Genomic DNA, 20,293 nt, shown 5'->3' with positions numbered 1-20,293 from the left:
TTTTTATTCTAAATGACAATTCTTATTTAAAAAGGAAAAATTTGGTATCCATTCTATGATGTCATTCACTAAATTTCATATAGTCTCCATGGGAACCTCTTGCAATATAAAAAGGTAATCCTCCAATTTTCAGTAATGATATGTAGTATATTCGCACTTCCACCACCTCCTTTCTACCATACTATTTAAGCTATAAACTTTACCATTGGAAACATGGATAAATCCTTCAATATACGTTTGAACAGGAAAATAACAAAAACCTTCTCTATACAATAAAAATCCCTTCTCTATACATTTATCCTATGTATCTACTGTATTGAATAAGGTGACATGATCTAATCCCTAATTTCCCTTGCCTCATCTTTTTTTAATCCCTTTTTTTTCATATTCCCTGGCCCCCTTACAACTATATAATCGAATCCTTCTGAGAATCTGAAATCCTTGTTGACCTTATCCAGAAAGCTTAAATCCTTATTTGCCAGGCACTATTGATGTATGCTTTATATCCATGTATCAGGCTGAATAATGGCCCTCAAAGATATCAGATCCCAATCCCTGGAACCTGTAAATGTTACCTTATATGGTGGTAAAAGGGTCTTTGCAGATATGATTAAGGTCAAGAATTTAGAAACAGATTAGCTAGGTGGGCCCTAAATGCACCAGTTTGCAAAGGGAGGTAAAAGGAGATTACAGGCATAGAGGCAGATCAGCGACTGAAGTGATGCAGCCAAGGGATGTTGGCAGTCACCAGAATGTAGAAGAGGCAAGGAATGGATTCTCTGCCAAAGCTTCCAGAGGAAGCCTGGCCCTGCTGACACCTTGATTTGATCCCTGTGTCACTGATTTCCAACTTCTGACCTCCAGAATTATGAGAGCAAAAATTTTCTATTGTTTTAAGCCACCAAGGTTATGGTAATTTGTTACAATGGCCACAGGAATTATATACACTACACTTCCTAGTTATATCTTCAATGTAACACTTGATATAGTTATAATTTCTGTCCCATTTTAATGAAGAAGAATTTATGTCTTGGAGATGCTAATTAACCTGCCAAAGTCACACAGCTAAAATGCATACCCAGGTCTTTATAACTCAGTAGTCCAAACTCTTCATTACTCTGCTGTATTCAACCAATTATTTTCTGAGCTCCTGATAAATATGCAGGGCTATGCTGAAGCCAAAGAGACTGCAAGGAGTTAACAGTGAAGAGCCAGAAAAGAAAGAAGGTAAGTTCTTGAGCAATGGGAGAAGATGAAGTCATGGACACAGGTGGTAGCAGAACTAATCTTGAACATCAATCACCTTAGTTTCAGTGACTAAACAGGAAAGAAAATATAGAAGAGGCAGAGGATAAAGGGTGGATATAGATTGTAGGTTAAAAAAAAAGGGGACAGGGGGGTGTAGGTTAATTTGGAGACAAGGTGGACGGGAATTTGAAGTGGTTTATACATGGTAGCCTAATTTTCATAGAGTAGGTTTTCTGAGATGGTGAGAAAACAGTGGTTGTACAAGTCTTAAAAGACTGGTTCAAGAGCCCCAAGGCCAACTCTTGAGTCTTTTGTAATCCTCTTTCTCTAATAAAGTCACTTAGCCCGGTTTAAAAAAATAAAAAACAAAAAAGGGTGGTTTAAGAACATTTACTACTTCATATATGCTGCCATTTGCTTATTTTGCTATAAAGAGCTTCTGAAACAATGAAGATGACACTACTATACATATCACTTTGGCAGATGGAGTAACAAGGAGAGGGATAGAGAAATTGTTCATTGTATATTTCATTGTTTTTCTTAATTTTTGAACACAATTTCTCACTTGTTTTTAAAGCAAAATTTAAAGTTTTTAACAACAAATTGGTAATAGAGTTATCAGAGAAGACCTCTTTGGCCAGGTGATATTTACACTGAAATCTGGAATGACAAGATTCCACTGTGGCAAAATTGTAGGAAGGGCATTCCTACATTCAAGTCTGAAGGCAATGAAGCTGGTGAATCCAAGCAATAAAATAAAGACCAATGTGGCTGAACAAGGTAGGGAAGAATTGTAGGAGATATAAAAACATGCACAGAACAAGCTTCCAATGCCAACAAGTTAATTCATTAACTGCATTCAACAAAGATTTACAAAGCATCCAACCTAGTATGCACAAGACACTGATCTGGACACCTGAGGGCGGTGGGGGGAGAGTGGGAATCAACAAACAAAACACATCCCTGCAATCAGAAATCATGAATTTTAAACACAAGTTTGGATTTTACTGTAACAGGTTGAAACATTGCAGTGTTTCCACCAAAAGGTTAACATGTCACTTATGTTTTTAATACATCTCCCGGGCTGCTATGTGGAAAATGGATGAGAAGGCAAGACTAGAGGCAAAGAAACCACCTAGAAGGCCATTGATCCAACTGAGAGATGATGGTAGCTGAAAACAAAGGTGACGACAGGAGATGGAAAAAAATTGAACAGATTAGGGTTTTTTAAAAAGCAGATCTTACTAACATGAAAAGATCAGTAAGATTACTGTGGACCGAAAAAAAGTTACAAGAAAGCAGAGTATTATTACTACAACATTATGCATTCCCCAAAAACCCATACACACACATATTCTATTTTTCCTAAAGTACATAACTTTTATGTAAATTCATGAAAAAAAACTCTGTAAGGATCACACTATACTGATAGACATTGCTTATGGGAGAAGCAGGGAGTCTGAGTAAGAGAGGTGACCAACAAGTTGCACTTCAGATTTATATTTTTTAGAGAGAGAGAGAGAGAGAGAGCGCACACAAGCAGAGGAGAGAGGCAGAGGGGTAGAGAGGTAGAGGGACAGAGAAAGAGAAAGAGAGAGAGAGAGAGAGAGAGAGAGAGAGAGAGAGAACCCCAAGCAGGCTCCATGCTCAGCACAGAGCCCAACACAGGGCTCATTTCCATGATCCTGGGATTATGACTTGAGACAAAATCAAGACTCAATTGACTGAGCCATGCAGGAGTACCACAAAATTGTACTTAAGAGTCAACATTAATCTAAAAAGAATTTCAGGCAGCTAAGCACCTGAATGAATAATGGAAAAAACAGGCACCTGGCTGGTTCAATCAGAGGAACATGTGACTCTTGATCTTGGGGTGATGAGTTCGAGTCCCACATTGGGTGTAGAGATTATTTAAATAAATAAATGTTTTTTAAAAATAAATAATGGGGAAGACAGGAGTCAGTAACAGAAAATAATAAAAAGTTGATAAAGCGTTAAAGATGAAGGAATTATCACCAGATACAAGAGGAATACAGGTTAAGCACTTTTCATAGACTTAATTAAACAGGGGTATATCAACCATTTTATGAAAACACTGGATAGACCATAACTAATTGCTCTTCTCACTGCATGTCTAAAACAGTGCCTGGGCACAGAGTATATACTCAGTTTTCCCAAGTATTTGTGGAAAGGCAAGAAGACAAAAACCCCTATGTTAACTTTGATTACCAGAGTTATTTTTAAGTAACCTTTACTTATAAAATTCTGATCCCTTATTTGATATCTACTCTGCTATTCTCTAACCATTAAGCATCTTACGTAAACCAAGTTTAGTTTCCAGAGGGCATCACATCCTATTTAACATAGTAATGAAATGTTTGTAGTAACAAACAGTATTTTATAGGAATGGCTATTGTATTTTCACTTAACTGTGACAAAAACCTCTTCTGAGTTAGATAAAATAGATTTTAACTTTTCTATAATAAAGCCATACTTCAATACACTAAAACTACCCATGGTTCCAAGACATCAGAATTCAAGTACTATGTATAAAGCTGAATTCCATAGGAATGCAAGCTGGTGCAGCTACTCTGGAAAACAGTATGGAGGTTCTTCAAAAAACTAAAAATAGGACTAACCTATGACCCAGCAATTGCACTACTAGGTATTTATCCAAGAGATACAGGTGTGCTGTTTCGAAGGGACACATGCACCCCATGTGTCCCCAGCACTATCAACAATAGCCAAAGTATGGAAAGAGCCCAGATGTCCATCAATGGATGAATGGATAAAGAAGATGTGGTCTATATATACAAGGGAGTATTACTCGGCAATCAAAAAGAAATCTTGCCATCTGCAACTACGTGGATGGAACTGGAGGGTATTATGCTAAGTGAAATTAGTCAGAGAAAGACAAAAATCATATGACTTCACTCATATGAGGACTTTAAGAGACAAAACAGATGAACATAAAGGAAGGGAAACAAAAATAATATAAAAACAGAGAGGGGGACAAAACAGAAGAGACTCATAAATATGGAGAACAAACTGAGGGTTACTGGAGGGGTTGGGGGGGGATGGGCTAAGTGGGTAAGGGACACTAAGGAATCTACTCCTGAAATCATTGTTGCACTATATGCTAACTAATTTGAATGTAAATTTAAAAAAATAAAAAATTAAAAAAAAAAACAAAAGGTGAATTCCAAAACCAGTCTCAAAATCATTGCTCTGAGAGCAAGAGCTGTATGTGCACCAGTGTGGATGACATGCTAATACTGAAAAATGGCAGAAGATACATTTATATCTGCTTTAAAGAAAATGGATAATTGTATCTAAAACTGTAAGGGGTGACTACTTGCCTTTCACAAAGATCTACAAATTACCATTCCACACTCTAAGATGTTTTAAATATTTCCAAAAACTAAAATATATATACACCATTACTCTAAAATAGTTCCTCACTAAGGAAGACTTCTTCATGGTAAAACAATAATCTATGCTAAGGGAAACCTTCACATAAATTTAAGTAAACATCAAAAAAATTTTTAACATTACCACTCTATAGAAGGTATTAAAAGTTGAAATATGCTGAATAACATTGATTCAAAATTTTCATAACTCAATGAAATTTTTTAAAAATTAGTACATCCATCCAGTAATATTTAACATTTATTTGATGCTTGTTATGAGCCAAATTTTCATGTTAAAGCAAATCCATGAAGGAAATCACTTTGTCTTCTTTATACAGATCTAGAAACAAGAGGTGTTGGCTGGCTCAGCTGGTTGATCATGCAACTCTTGATCCCAGGGATGTAAGTGTAAGTCCCACGTTGGGCCTAGAGCTTACTTAAAAAAATAATCATTATCATCTTCAAAGCTAAGTTGCCCAAGACCACAGACAAGAAGTTAGATGTCAGGATTTGAATATTCATGATATCCAATATGTAATTAAATATTAAACAATAAAATAATATAGCACAGTTCTTATTAATAAAAAATTCAGTAACACAAAAACCAACTCAATATTCAAAATATGCAAGTATCCAAAAGAAGAAATATCAAGCCTGGGGCACCTGGATGGCTCAGATGGTTGGGCGTCCGATTTCGGCTCAGTTCATGATCTCACAGTTCATGGGTTCGAGCCCTGCATTGGGCTCTGTGCTGACAGCTCAGAGCCTGGAGCCTGCTTCAGATTTTGTGTCTCCCTCTTTCTGCCTCCCTCTCTCTCTGCCCCTCCCCCTCTCGTGTTCTGTATCTGTCTCTCTCAAAAATAAAGAAACATTAAAAATTAAAAAAAAAAAAAAAAAAAAAAAAAGAGGTATCAAGCCCAAGTGCCAGGCTAAAAGGGGATTTAAAAAAACAAATGAACTTTAATTTGCAGTTAATATTCATGTGCCATAAGGCAGGAAATATCCTCATCAAGGTAACAATTTTCAGAGGAATAAGGCATAAATCTATTGATGTTATGATATGAAATGTATAGGCTTTTGATGCAGTTAAAAGCTTTTAATGCAGTTTTAATGAGTTCTCTGGATCCTTTCTATGGTTTTAGCACACCTAAAACAGAAGACCATTTCCAAGACAGAAAAGCTAGAACTGACTTCCCTCTGGTGGCTGGCTGCTAGGTACCAATTCATTCTTCTCGGAAGAAAACAGTGGAGCAGAGAATAGAACTTTCTTTACCACAGTTAGTTCTCTGCAGTAATCAACTTCTCAAAAACAGAGTAAGTACTCAACTATAACAACTGTTCCCAAATCCTAGACTATAAATAAATTTCGCCACCTCTATATGTCACTGAGAATGTTTCAACCACCAAACACTTAATTTACTCCTTTTATCTGATTAAAAGTTGACCTGATTAAATCTGATTTAAATCTGATTAAAAGTTGACCACTTCTACATTATCTATATAAAGCCTATATCATTAGGCACTTTTCTGCACCGAGTCAATTCTAATTAGCTATTTTACAATGAGGAAATTGTTTTACTTCTGTATGTTAGCTACCTTGACAATACATTATATTTAAAAATATATAAAATAAAATAAAGAGGGGTGCCTGGGTGGCTCAGTCGGTTGGGCGTCCAACTTCGGCTCAGCTCAGGTCATGGTCTCACGGTCTGTGAGTTCGAGCCCCGCATCGGGCTCTGTGCTGACAGCTCAGAGCCTGGAGCCTGCCTCAGATTCCGTGTCTCCCTTTCTCTCTGCACCTCAAGGTGGCCCACTTGTGCTCTCTCTCCCTCAAAAATAAATAAAATGTAAAAAAAATAAACAATAAGTAAAATAAAATGAAGACAACATAAATTTACAATAAAAAATGTTAGAAGAGGAAAAACAGAACACCATGGATTCATCATGACTGAATGCCTCAAAAAGGTAAAATTCTTGTAACACCTAATAAAGTTTTTAAATGACTAAATTACAAGTAAAGTTAAACTTGTAGTTAATATTCAAGTGTCATAAGGTAAAAAGTATCCCGATCACCACAAAATTTTCAGAGGAACAAAGTGATAGGTCCTCTTAAGTACAATATGAAAAATAAATCAAGACAGGTATCAACAAGATGGCAAAGTGGGAAGTCCTAGGTAAGGGTCCCTCCACCCAAGTAACCACTGAGCTGGACAGAGTGACTGGAACCAATTATAGATCCCTGAAACCCCACTGAACACACTCATTAATCACCAGAGTAGTGCCTGAGGAAGATAATGCTGATCATTCACAAGTGAGCAAATGCATGAGCCGGCAACCATCCCCCATTCCTCACCCCAACTTGGCTATGGGGTTAGCATCCTGCATTCCTGGAGAGTCTGGCTTGTCAGAGGACTGGCAGTGAGGAACTTCTAAAAATTTGGGACTGTGTTTGGGTGGTCTGGAGCAGATATTCTCTTGGTTTCATCTGTATAGGCAGGAGCAGCTTTCCCAAAAGCATCTATCTAATGAGACATGACCCTTTATCTCATTTTTTTTCCACCCCAATACGTAAGGAAATTTTTGTCCAGTCACTAGTTCACCATAGGAATAATGGAACAGAAACTTCAATGACCACAACAAGAAATATACATTTTGTTAAAAAGTTACTTAGAAAAAGTCAAAAACAAATGGCTCCATCCCTCAACAAGTAAAAACTCAGCCATCTGTGAAGACTGGGAGAGTCAGACATCCAGAGTTACACATAATATACTCAGAATGTTGTAAAACATACAAAGAAACAGAAAAAGTATGTCCTATTCACAGTAATAAAAGAATTTGACAGAAACCATCCCTGAAAAATCCCAAACATTGGAAAAAGTAGTCAAAGACATTAAATCAACTATCTTAAATATGCTCAATGAGCTAAAGGAAAGCATTGACAGAGAACAAAAGGAAATGTGAAAACAATGCATAATCAAAATGAAAATACAAACAGATACAAATTATAAAAAGTAACCAAGTGGGGCGCCTGGGTGGCTCAGTCCGTTAAGCGGCCGACTTCGGCTCAGGTCATGATCTCGCGGTCCGTGAGTTCGAGCCCCGCGTCGGGCTCTGTGCTGACAGCTCAGAGCCTGGAGCCTGTTTCAGATTCTGTGTCTCCCTCTCTCTGACCCTCCCCCGTTCATGCTTTGTCTCTCTCTGTCTCAAAAATAAATAAATGTTAAAAAAAAATTTTTTTTTTAAAAAGTAACCAAGTAAAAATTCTGTAAATGAAAAATATAATAACAAATGAAAAATTCACTAGAGAAGATCAATAGCAGATCTTAAGAGGCAGAAGAATCAGTAAACTGGAAGAGAGAATAACTGAAACTATCCAGTCTGAGGAGCAAGGGAAAAGGGAAGAAAAATGAATGGAGCCTGAGGAATCTACAAAACATTACCAAACATACCCACATATGTATCATAAACAGAACGAAAGGGACAGGAAAAAATATTTGAGGAAATAATGGCAAAAAAAAGCCCCAAATGCTGGATGACACACATCCAACAGCTCAACAAACTCCAAGTCAGATAAACTGAAAGATATCCACAACAAGACACATAATAATCAAATTATAGACACCAAAGATAGATAATTTTAAGAAAGAAGTAACTCATCACGTGCAATGAATGCTCAATATAATTTAGATTACCAGTTCATTTCTCATCAGAAACCATGGATGCCAGAAGCTAGTGAGATGACATATTTATTAAGGTGATCAACAACAACACAAAACGTCAACTAACAATTCTAAATCCAGCAAAAAATTCCTCCAATATTAAGGAGAAATTAAGACATTTCCAGGAGAACAAAAGCAGGAGTTTACTACCTGCATGAAATGTTACTACCTGCATGAAATGCTACCTTTCAGGCAATAATAAAAACACACTACAGAATAAATTGAAGCCATAAGAAATAAAGAATGTAAGTGAAATTACCTACATAAATCAACAGAAAGCCAGTATTACTGTACTTTTAATTTATGAGTACTTTTTTCCTATAATTTACAAGACAAAACACAAACATACCAAAATATGGAATGCAATGACAGCAGTGCTCAGCAGAAAACTTACAGCTATTAACACCTACATTTAAAAATATCCGAAATCAATAACTTTTATACTTTAAGAAATCAGAATCTGCAAGCTAAACCCAAGCCTAGCAGAAAGAATGCAATAAAGATTAGTGCACAGATAGAGAAAAAAAAAAGAGACATCAACTAAAAGGTGATTCTTTGAAAAAATTAAATATTTAGCTAGACTATGAAGCAAAAGAAAATCTCAAATTATCAAAATCAGAAATTAAAGTAAGACATCACTACTGATTTTATAGAAACAATTATAAGAGAGCACAATGAACAATTATATGCCAACAAAATCAGATAACCAAGATAAAATGGCTAAATTCCTAGATACACACACTGCCAAAACTTACCCTAGGAAGAAATACAAAATCTAGGGGCAGCTGGCTGGCTCATCTGGTAGACTTTTGATCTCCAGGTTGTGAGTTCAAGCTCCACACTGGGTGTAGAGATTAGATTGGATAAGATAATGTAAAACCTAGACAGATCTACAAGCAAGGAGATTAAATCAGTCATCAAATATCTCCAAACAAAGAAATGCCCAGGAACAGATGACTTCTTTGATAAACTCTACCAAACATTTAAAGAATTAACATTGCTTCCTCTCAAATTCTTCCCCAAAAAACTGAAGGGGAGAACACTTCCAAATTTATTCTACAAGGCCAGCATTACTCTGATATCAAATCCAGACAAAGACATTACAAGAAAACCATAAACCAATCTTCCTTATGAATATAGATGCAAAAATCCCCAACAAAACAGGAGAAAATCAGAAGCATAAAAAAGATTATGTATCAGGACCATGTGGGATTTATCCCAGAATGCAAGGGTAATTCAACGTAAGAAAATCAAAATAATATACCATATTAATACATAGAAAGGGGGGAAAAACACATCATCATCCCAATTGAGGCAAAGAAGTTTTGTGACAAAATACAACATGCTTTCATGATAGAAATAATACACTACAAAGAGAAGGAAACTTCTGCAACATAATAAAGGCCACATATGGAAAAAACCACAGCTGACATCACACTCAATGGTAAAAGATGGAATGTCTTTCCTCTAAGATTAGAACGTACAGATGCCTAGTCTCACCATTTTAATTCAACATAGTACAGGAAGTTCTGGCCAGAGCAATTAAGCAAGAAATAAAAGGCATCCAAATAGGAAAAGCAAAAAGTAAAATCATTTCTGCAGATGACATAATCTTGTATTTTGAAAACATAAGCAAAGTTTCAGAACACAAAATCAACATGAAAAATCAGTTGCATTTCTACACACTAACAATGAACAATCCATAAAGGAAATTAAGAAAATAATTCCATTTACAGTAACATCAAAAATAATAAAATACATGGAAATAAATTTAACCAAGGAGGTTGAAAGACTTGTATTATGAAAACTACAAAACGCTGCTAAAAGAAAATTAAAGACACAAATAAATGGAAAGATATACCATGTTCATGGATGAAAAGATTAACATGAAGAGGATGATATTACACCTAAAGCAATCTACGGATTTAATGCAATCCCTATCAAAACCCAAATTTTTTTTGCAGAGTGTCATCCTAAAATCCATGTGGATCTCAAGGGACAAGAATCTTGAAAAAAAAGAACAAAGCTAGAGGGGTCTGACACTTTCAGATTGCAAAACTTATTACAAAGCTACTACAGTACATTAAAACAGCTTGGTACTGACATAAAGACAAATATATAGGCCAATGACAAACAATAGAGCCGAGAAAGAAATCTCCAGATAGTCAGGTGAATACACAAGAATGCCAAGATCAATCAATGATAAAGGTCATTTCAAAAAAAAAAAAAAAAAAAAGGTGCAACAGAACCCTTACACCATATATAAAAAATTAACTCAAAATGGATCAAAGACTTACATTTAAAGAACTAAAACTATAGAACTCTTAAAATAAAGGAAAGGTTTCATGACTTTGGACTTGTTAATGATTTCCTGGATACAAAACATCAAAAACACAGGCAATAGGGGTGCCTGGGTGGCGCAGTCGGTTAAGCGTCCGACTTCAGCCAGGTCACGATCTCGCGGTCCGTGAGTTCGAGCCCCGCGTCAGGCTCTGGGCTGATGGCTCGGAGCCTGGAGCCTGTTTCCGATTCTGTGTCTCCCTCTCTCTCTGCCCCTCCCCCGTTCATGCTCTGTCTCTCTCTCTCTCTGTCCCAAAAATAAAAAAAAAAAAAAACTTCAAAAACACAGGCAATAAAAGAAAAACTAGATAAACTTGACATCATCAAAATTAAAAATGTTATGCTGAAAGAAAACTACTGACAATCAAGAATACTCTACCTAGTAAAGTTTTCCATCAGGATTGAAGACAATAAAGAATTTTCCAAACTAACAAAAGCTGGAGTTCATCATCACTAGTCTGACCTTACAAGACACGTTAAAGAGAATTCTCATCTAAAACAAAAGGGCACTAATAATAACAGGAAAACAGGGGCACCTGGTTGGCTCAGTCGGTTGGGCATCCGACTTCGGCCCGATCGTGATCTCACGGTTCATGGGTTCTAGCCCTGCGTCAGGCTCTGTGCGGACAGCTCAGCTTTGAATTCTGTGTCTCCCTCTCTCTCTGCCCCTTCCCTACTCACACTCTGTCTCTGTCTCTCAAAAATAAGTAAACATTGAAAAAAAATAAAAATAACAAGAAAACACATGGAAAGTATAAAATTCAGGGGCGCCTGGGTAGCTCAATCAAATAAGCATCCAACTCTTGATTTTGGCTCAGGTCATGATCTCACAGTTCATGGGTTCAAGCCCCAGGTCAGGCTCTGCAATGGGCATGGAGCCTGCTTGGGATCTATTCTCTCTCCCTCTCTCTCTCTCTCTCTCTCTCTCTCTCTCGCTCTCTCTGTCCCTCTTCTGCTCATGCTGTCTCTCTCTACAAATAAATAAACTTAAAAAAAAAACTATAAAATTCACTGGTAAAGCTGAAAACAATTTAGAACTTCTGTGCAAAAAATGCTAAAGAAAGTATTTGCAAATCATACATCTGATAAAGAGATTTGTATCTAGAATATATAAACAATTCATACAAGTCAACAACAAAAACAATTTAAAAATGGGCCTTAAGACTTAAGTACTTTCTGTATCTTAAAGATATACCAAAAAAAAAAAAAAAAGATATACAAATGACCAATAAGCACGTGAAAAGATGCTCAAAATTATTAATTAGAGAAATGCAAATCAAAACCAGAAGATATCATCTCACTTCCATAAGGATGGCTACAACAAACAAAAAGTAGTAATTGTTGGTGAGGGGCAACTGGTCAGTTGGTTGGTTGGCTGGTTGAAGAAATGTGATGCCTTGTGCATTGATGGTTAAAACAGGAACAGTAGCTATAGAAAACAGTACAAAGGTTACTCAAAAAATTAAAACCTGAATAACCATATGACACCACAATCCCCATTCTGGAAATACATCTAAAAGAAACGAAAGCAGGATCTCCAAGAGATTTTTGCACATTTACAGTCATGGCAGCACTATTCACAAATAGCCAGGAGGTGGCAACCAAATGTTCATGGGCAGATGAATAGCTAAGTAAAATGTGTATATACACATACAATGGAATATTATTCAGCCATAAAAAGAAAGGAAAACCTATTATGTGCTATGACATGGATGAATAGTGAGGATATTACATGAAGTGAAAAAAGACAAAATTCTGTATGATCACACTTACATGAAGTATCTAAACAAACCAAATTCATACAAATATGAAGTAGGAGTGGTTACCAGGGGCTTAGGAGAGGGATACATAGGGAATTGTTTAATGAGTACAGTGTCAGTTTTTCAAGATGAAAAAGTTCAGGGGATCCGCTGTGTGATAATGTGGATATCTGAACTATACACTACTGAGCTATACACTTAAAAATGGTTAAGACAGTAAATTTTATATGTGTTTTGTGCAATTTAAAACAAAATAAGGGAAAAAAACAAAATAACCACTTCACAGCAATTAGGAAGGAGTTCTTTTTTTTATAAATAATAACAAGGCAAAAATGCACAAAAATTAGAACACTTCTGAAAAAAACTTGGACACTTCTGCATTGCTGCCAGAGTCATGTAAAATGGGGTACAGCCACCATGGAGAACAGTTCGGGATTCCCCAAAAAGTTATATGCAGAATTAACATATGATCAGTCAATTCCACTTCCTGGTATATACCTAAAAGAAATGAAACGTGAGACTCCTATAGATACTTGTGAACCAATGTTCACACCAGCATTATTCACAATGGCCAAAAGCTGGAAACTGCCCAAAAGTCTGTCAACAAATGAATGGACAAACAAAACGTACACACAACAGAATATTATTCAGCCCTAAAAAGTCTGATACATGCTACAACACAGAAAACCTTGAAAAAAATTATGATAAATGAACTAATTCAGACACAAAAAGGGCAAATGTTTTATGGTTCTACTTATCTGAGGTGCCTACTAATACAGACAAAAAGATAGAACACAGGTCACCAGGAAGTGGGGGAAAGGGGTACTGGGTATTATTGTTTAAAGAGTACAAAATTTTTATTTGGGATGACGAAAAAGTTCTACATAGGATAATGGTGATCTTTGCAAAACATTTGTAAGTATACTTAATGCCATTGAACTGTATACTTAAAAGAAAAAAATGATAAATTTTACATTCCTTTATTTTACCAGACATTTACGGGGGGGGGGGGGGGGATACCACAATGATGCACTATTTGCAACTCATATCCTAAAAAAAAAATCAAGACAAAAAGATCCTATGGTCAGTAAGATAAAACCAACAACCAAAAAGAATAAAGGGCAAAAAAAAAAAAAAAAAAAAAAACAAGAACACAGTTCACTAGAAAAAGAAATACAGTGGCTCTTAAATATTGAAATATTTATAAGATGCAAATTTAAATTCTAAAGGGAAACCACTTTTTGCTTACATTGACAAAGATCAAAACATTCCTCAAAAAGTTAAAAACTACCCTACGAGTCAGCAATTGCACTACTAGGTATTTACCCAAAAAATACAAAAATACTAATTCAAAGCCATACATGCACCCCAATGTTTATATAGCAGCATTATTTACAACAGTCAAATGATGAAACCAGCCCAAGTGTCTACTGATTGACAAATGGATAAAGAAGTTGTGGGGGGTGTGTGTGTGTGTGTATATGTATATATATATATATATATACATGTATATAAATATACGTATGTATGTATATGAACACACATACACATACATATACATATCTTTATACACACACACAATGGAGTATTACTCAGCCATAAAAAAAAAAAGAATGAAACCTTGGCATTTGCGAGGACATGGATGGAGCTAGGGAGGATTATGCTGAGGGAAATAAGTCAGTCAGAGAAAGACAAATACCTACGATCTCACTCATATGCAGAATTTAAGAAACAAAACAAAGGGTAAAAAAGAGAGAGAGATGCAAACCAAGAAACAGACTCTCAACTATAGACAACTAATGGTTACCAGAAGGGAGGTGGATGGGGGAGATTCAGTAGGTAATGGGGATTAAGGAGAGCACTTGTCATAGTGAGCACCAGGTGTCGTACAGGAGAGTTGAATCACTACATTACACACCTGAAACTAATATTACACTGTATGTTAACTGGAATTTAAATAAAAACTTAAGAGGGGTCCTGGGTGGCTCAGTCAGTTGAGTGTCCGACTCTTGATTTCAGCTCAGGTTGTAATCTCATGCTCATGGGATAAGCCCGGTGTCTATTCTCTCCCCCCTTCTTTCTGCCATTCCCCCACTCACATGTGCATGCAATCTTTCTTTCTGAAAATAAACATTTAAATAAAAACTTAAGAAAATAAAGGCTTAACAGTACAGGAAGAGCCTCATACCATAAATCAGTGTAAACTGGTATAACTTTTATGGAGGGCACCTCAAAAAAACATTTTTAACCAAGCAATTCCACTTCTAAGCATCCTTCCTACAGACACATTATCTCATTTTTTAAAAACAAAACATCAAAGGATACTTGTTGAAAAGTAAAAAGATTGAAACACCCTAAATTTCTCTCAAAAGCCTGATAAATTGAATGATGATGAAGACAATACAGTATTTTGCAGTCCTGGACACAAGGCAGCTCTAAAAATCTCCTTACATACTAATACGGAACAACTTCTCATTTAAATTAAGTGCAAACCAGGTACAGAACAATGGATAAACACAAACATCATACACACACAGAGAAGCATATGCACACACGTATGCATATACTGTCTCTAGATAAATATCTAAGAAAATGGTAACAGTGGTTTGCTTCTAGGGAAGAGAACTGTGCCAATGGGTTGGGAGAAGAGGAAAGTCTTCCTTCTCACTGTTTATCCTTTCTACCTTTTAAATTTGGTACCATTTCCATATACACTTGAAATTGATTAGGGTTTCACTGAATTTAGAGATTAATTTAGAGACAAAAAAAATAACGTTTTGACATTATTGAAGCCTTCCCATTCAGACATATGCATGCCTCTCCATTATGGTTATCTTATATGTCCTATGGTATTATTTTATAAGTTCCTTCATAAAAGCCTTGCATATTCATTATAATTATTCTATCTTGCAATACTAACATGGATTTTCTCCCATTACCTTATAAAATGTTTACATAGCAAAAAAAAAAAAAAAAAACCAAGAGGGTGTAGAAATGTAGAAAATAAAAAATATACATTCTATATTTACATATATTTTTTAATAGATATAACAAAGAATTGACATCTGTACTTTAGAAAGAACACAAATTAAACTGACAAAAATTTAATTATTCGATAATATCCAGTGTTCACAAAAATGTGGAGAAACTAGTGGAAATGTGGTCAATACAGTGGTCCAGCGGAAGACAATTTGGCAATTATCTATTAAAATACATAAACATATACTCTGACTCAGCAATTCCTATTTTCACACCTATCATCAGAAATTCCCCCAGCAAAACCACACATGAACCCAGAGAAACTACTACACATATATTCTGTGCAGCACTGTTATAAAAAATTGCAAATAAACTAAATGTCCATCAGTAGAATGTCTAAACTATGTTATTAAATCCACCAAATGAAATATCACACAACAGCTACGAGTAGATCCTTATGTACTAACTCAAAGATATAGAAAACATACCAGTAAGTGAAGAGCAAGTAGCAGGAAGATATATACAGTATACGTTTTTAAAACGCACACACATGCGCACGCACACACACAAATGCACACATGAAATTATAATTCTTATGGGTACATATTAGTATGTGCACTGAAAAGTATCTGGAGTAATAAACACTAAATTGGTAATACTACTACTAATCTCTGAGGAAGTGAAGAAAGAGGCCAAGGGACCACTGACGGATGATTTAACAGATAGATTAATACCCTCATGATGCTTACAATATAGCCACAAAAGTTTCTTTTTAACAGTTCTTCATCAGTTACTCAAAATGATGCTACTGTGGTTTTAGAAACTGATAGAAAATCATTAATATACTAAAATCCACTCAAGAGTTATGACAGAATCTAAACAAAAATCTCTTTGATCTAATAAATGAATAATCAATTAACTCATTCAGGTTATCTCTAGGGCACAGAACTTCTAGGCATATGGAATCATTTCTTTCCCATAGGACCACAATTTAACTGCAAAGTACTTTCAAGTAATTTTAACTTTCTGTGGGGATTTCATCCCTTCCCTTGATTTTAAATATTACCAATACCCTAGTCTCCTTAATTTATCTCAATCAAGAGGTTTCAAAACCCGAAACTGTCTGCTTCCTACATCGAGTTCTTTTAACTCGCTTTCTCACCCTTGTAGCCGCAACTCCTCCAGTCGTTGCCAGCTATGTCTGGCTATTCACACCAGAAATCTGGAGGTCATTCTCTATTTTTTTTCTTCACTTCCAGTCATGTCATCCCCAAATCCAATCCTACTTCCAAAATAAATATTGAAAATGTCCATTTTTTTTCTTTTCAAATTTTTACTTAAATTCTAGTTTTTGGTTTTTTTCATTTCAAGAAACTGTCCACTTTAATCCATCTCTTCTGATATATCCCTCTAATCCTAAAAATTCGCCATCATTTTGATGCTGGATTACTGACATTATCTACCATATTCCCCAGAATACCCAAAGATCCTTTTAAAAATTAAATCAGACAATGCCAATTACTTCTTACGTGACTTTCCAGTGTACTAAGGAGACAACCTAAGATTTTCCCCCTGACCTGTAACATTCTTAACTTTTTTTTAACTTTTTAAAAAATGTTTATTTTTGAGAGAGAGAGACAGAGAGAGAAAGAGAGAGACAGAGACAGAGTGTGAGCCAGGGAGGAGCAGAGAGGGAGACAGAATCTGAAGCAGTCTCCAGGCTCTGAGCTGTCAGCACAGAGCCAGACGCAGGGCTCAAACCCGCGAACCCTGAGATCTTGACCTGAGCCAAGGTGAGAGGCTTAACCGACTGAGCCACCCAGGTGCCCCGATTCCTGCCTGATTGATCCCTGCCTACCTGCTAGGCTCAATTTCAGCACTGCTCTTCCCCATTTCGATCACTAAGGTTCTGCTAAACTAAGCTTTCATTTAGTTCATGGAAGAGCCCAAGATCCCCTTGGCTCAAGGGACCCTATGCACACAATCTTCCTCTGTCTGAAACAATCTTTCCTGAACATCTTTCCAGGCACTGTTTAAATGTCACTCCCTCATATCCTGAGGCAAGGGAAACAAAATCAAAAAACTACTGAGGGGCACCTAGTTGGATCAGCTGGTAAAGCATACAACTCTTGATCTCGGGGTCATAACTCAAGCCCCATATTGGGCCTTGATCTTACTTAAAAAATAAATAAATAAAACAAACTACTGGGGCTACATCAAAATAAAAAGCTTCTCAATAGCAAAGGAAACAACAAAACTAAAAGGTAACCTATGGAATGGGAGAAGGTATGTGCAAACGACCTATCTGAAAGGGTCGGTATCCAAAATATATAAATAACTTATAAAACTAGGGGCACCTGGGTGGCTCAGTTGGGCGTCCAACTTCGGCTCAGGTCATGATCTCACAGTTCGTGGGTTCAAGCCCCGCGTGGGGCTCTGTGCTAACAGCACGGAGCCTGGAGCCTCCTTCAGATTCTGTGTCTCCCTGTCTCTCTGCCCCTCCCCTGCTCGCGCTCTCTCTCTTAAAAATAAATAAAAACATTTAAAAGTGTTTAAATAAATACCTTATAAAACTCAACACCCAAAAAAATGAATAACCCAATTAAAAAATGGGCAGAAGACATGAGAGGCCATTTCTCCAAAGAAGACACGCAGATGGCAACAGACATGTAAAAAGACGCTCAACGTCGCTTACCAGGGAAATGCGAAACAAAACTACAATGAGATGTCACCTCACACCTGTCAGAATGGCTCAGGTCAACAACGCAAGGAACAGCAGGTGTTGGCAAGGATGTGGAGAAAGGGCAAGACTCTTGCACTGCTGGGGGGAATGCAAATTGGTGCAGCCACTCTGAAAATCAGTATGGAGGTTCCTCAAAAAGTTGAAACTTTCATCCAGCAATCACACTAGGTATTTACCCAAAAAATACAAAAATACTAATTCAAAAGCATACATGCACCCCAATGTTTACAGCAGCATTATCTACAACAGCCAAATTATGGAAACAGCCCAAGTGTCCACGACAAATGGATAAAGAAGTTGTGGTACACACACACACACACACGGTAGAGTACTGCTCAGCCATAAAAAAGAATGAAATCTAGAGTATTGTGCTGAGGAAAATCAGTCAGTCAGAGAAAGACAAACACCGTATGATTTCACTCATATGTGGAATTCAAAAAACAAAAATGAACAAAAGGAAAAAAAGAGACAAACCGAGTAACAGACTCTTAACTACAGAGAACAAACTGATGGTTACCAGAAGGGAGGTGGATGGGGGAGGGGAGGGGTGAAACAGGTGATGGTGCACGAAGGAGGGCACCTGTTGTGATGAGCACTGGGTGATGTATGGAAGTGTTGAATCACTGTATTATACACCTGAAACTAATATTACACTGTATGTTAACTGGAATTTATATAAAAACTTAAAAAAATAAAGGTAAATGTCACTCTCCCAAGATCTTTCTCTGTCAAACATTTAATTAACCCATCATCCCTGGTCTAAGTAAGTTCTCCCTTATTATATTATCACACACATTTCCTCGGCTATAGTTATCCAATTTGTAATTTTATGGGCTTTTTTTCGATTTTTAAAGTTTATTTAGAGAGAGACACGAGTGTGGAGGGGCAGAGAGAGAGTGAGAGAGAGAGAATTCGAAGCAGGCTCTGCACTGTCAGCACACAGCCTGGAACCAACGCTCAAACTCACAAACCATGAGATCATGACCTGAGCCAAAATGAAGAATCGGACGCTCAACCGACTGAGCCACCCAAGGGCTCCTGTAATTTAGTTTACTTTGTCATCTGTATCCCCCATTATACTGTATGTTCCATGAGGGCAAAGACCTATGTCCTTATTGTCTATTATTGCATCCTCCGTACTTAACGTAATGTCTGGCCAAAATTTACTATTTTTTCTCTAATAAAGGGAGGTAACAAGTAACTTTTCTGGGTTGTTCTTTGTTTTGTTTTTCTGCTATCCCACTATTACCTCCCCACAAGTGAATTCTAACTCTATCTCCCCCTCCCTTCCTGTTGTCCAAAGCACAATCATTTCACCCTTGAGCTTCAGTTTACCCATTATAGAATAGGAAATTAAAATAAAGTCCTCAAAAGATGAAAAACTGAAATCTGCCCCATATCTTTGGTTAGGACTTTTTTTTACTACTTCCATACTCAACATACATAACTGGTAACATGGTTAATCTTAGACCCTAATAAAAGGTTATCCTACCCTAGCTTCTTTAACCCTTAACCAAAGAAGCTAAATAAGCCCGCACTTCCTTCTCCAAACATAATTTAAAATCTACAACAACATTGGGGCGCCTGGGTGGCGCAGTCGGTTAAGCGTCCGACTTCAGCCAGGTCACGATCTCACGGTCCGTGAGTTCGAGCCCCGCGTCAGGCTCTGGGCTGATGGCTCGGAGCCTGGAGCCTGTTTCCGATTCTGTGTCTCCCTCTCTTTCTGCCCCTCCCCCATTCATGCTCTCTCTCTGTCCCAAAAATAAATAAAAAAAAAAACGTTGAAAAAAAAAAATTTAAAAATAAAATCTACAACAACACAAGTAAACTTCAACTACATATGTTAATTTGGAAACAAACATTCATTTATTCTTAAAACACTTGGTATTCCTAATCTATGATCTAGTGTAATCACTTTGTTTCCCAATGTTTTTTAACACTATTGAGTAAATGGCTTTAAAAAGAATATATCTTCTTTACCTGAATTCAAAAGTCCCATGATTAAGACCCATCTTACTAAAAAAAATAAATAAATAAATGGGGGGGTGGGGGGGGGGGCGCCTGGGTAGTTCAGTTGGTTGAGCATCCAACTCT

At 36.7% G+C, this 20,293-nt stretch overlaps 1 protein-coding gene across 3 annotated transcripts in view; it reads right to left on the bottom strand.

The window, feature by feature from the left end:
• ZMYM2 (zinc finger MYM-type containing 2) overlaps positions 1 to 20,293 on the bottom strand; it is a 104,322-nt gene that overhangs the window by 71,678 nt on the left and 12,351 nt on the right. The gene's annotated exons all lie outside the window — the stretch shown is intronic.

This window comes from Panthera uncia, assembly GCF_023721935.1.
Source record: "Panthera uncia isolate 11264 chromosome A1 unlocalized genomic scaffold, Puncia_PCG_1.0 HiC_scaffold_16, whole genome shotgun sequence".
Lineage (NCBI taxonomy): Eukaryota > Metazoa > Chordata > Mammalia > Carnivora > Felidae > Panthera > Panthera uncia.
This window is presented reverse-complemented; position numbering and strand designations above follow the sequence as displayed.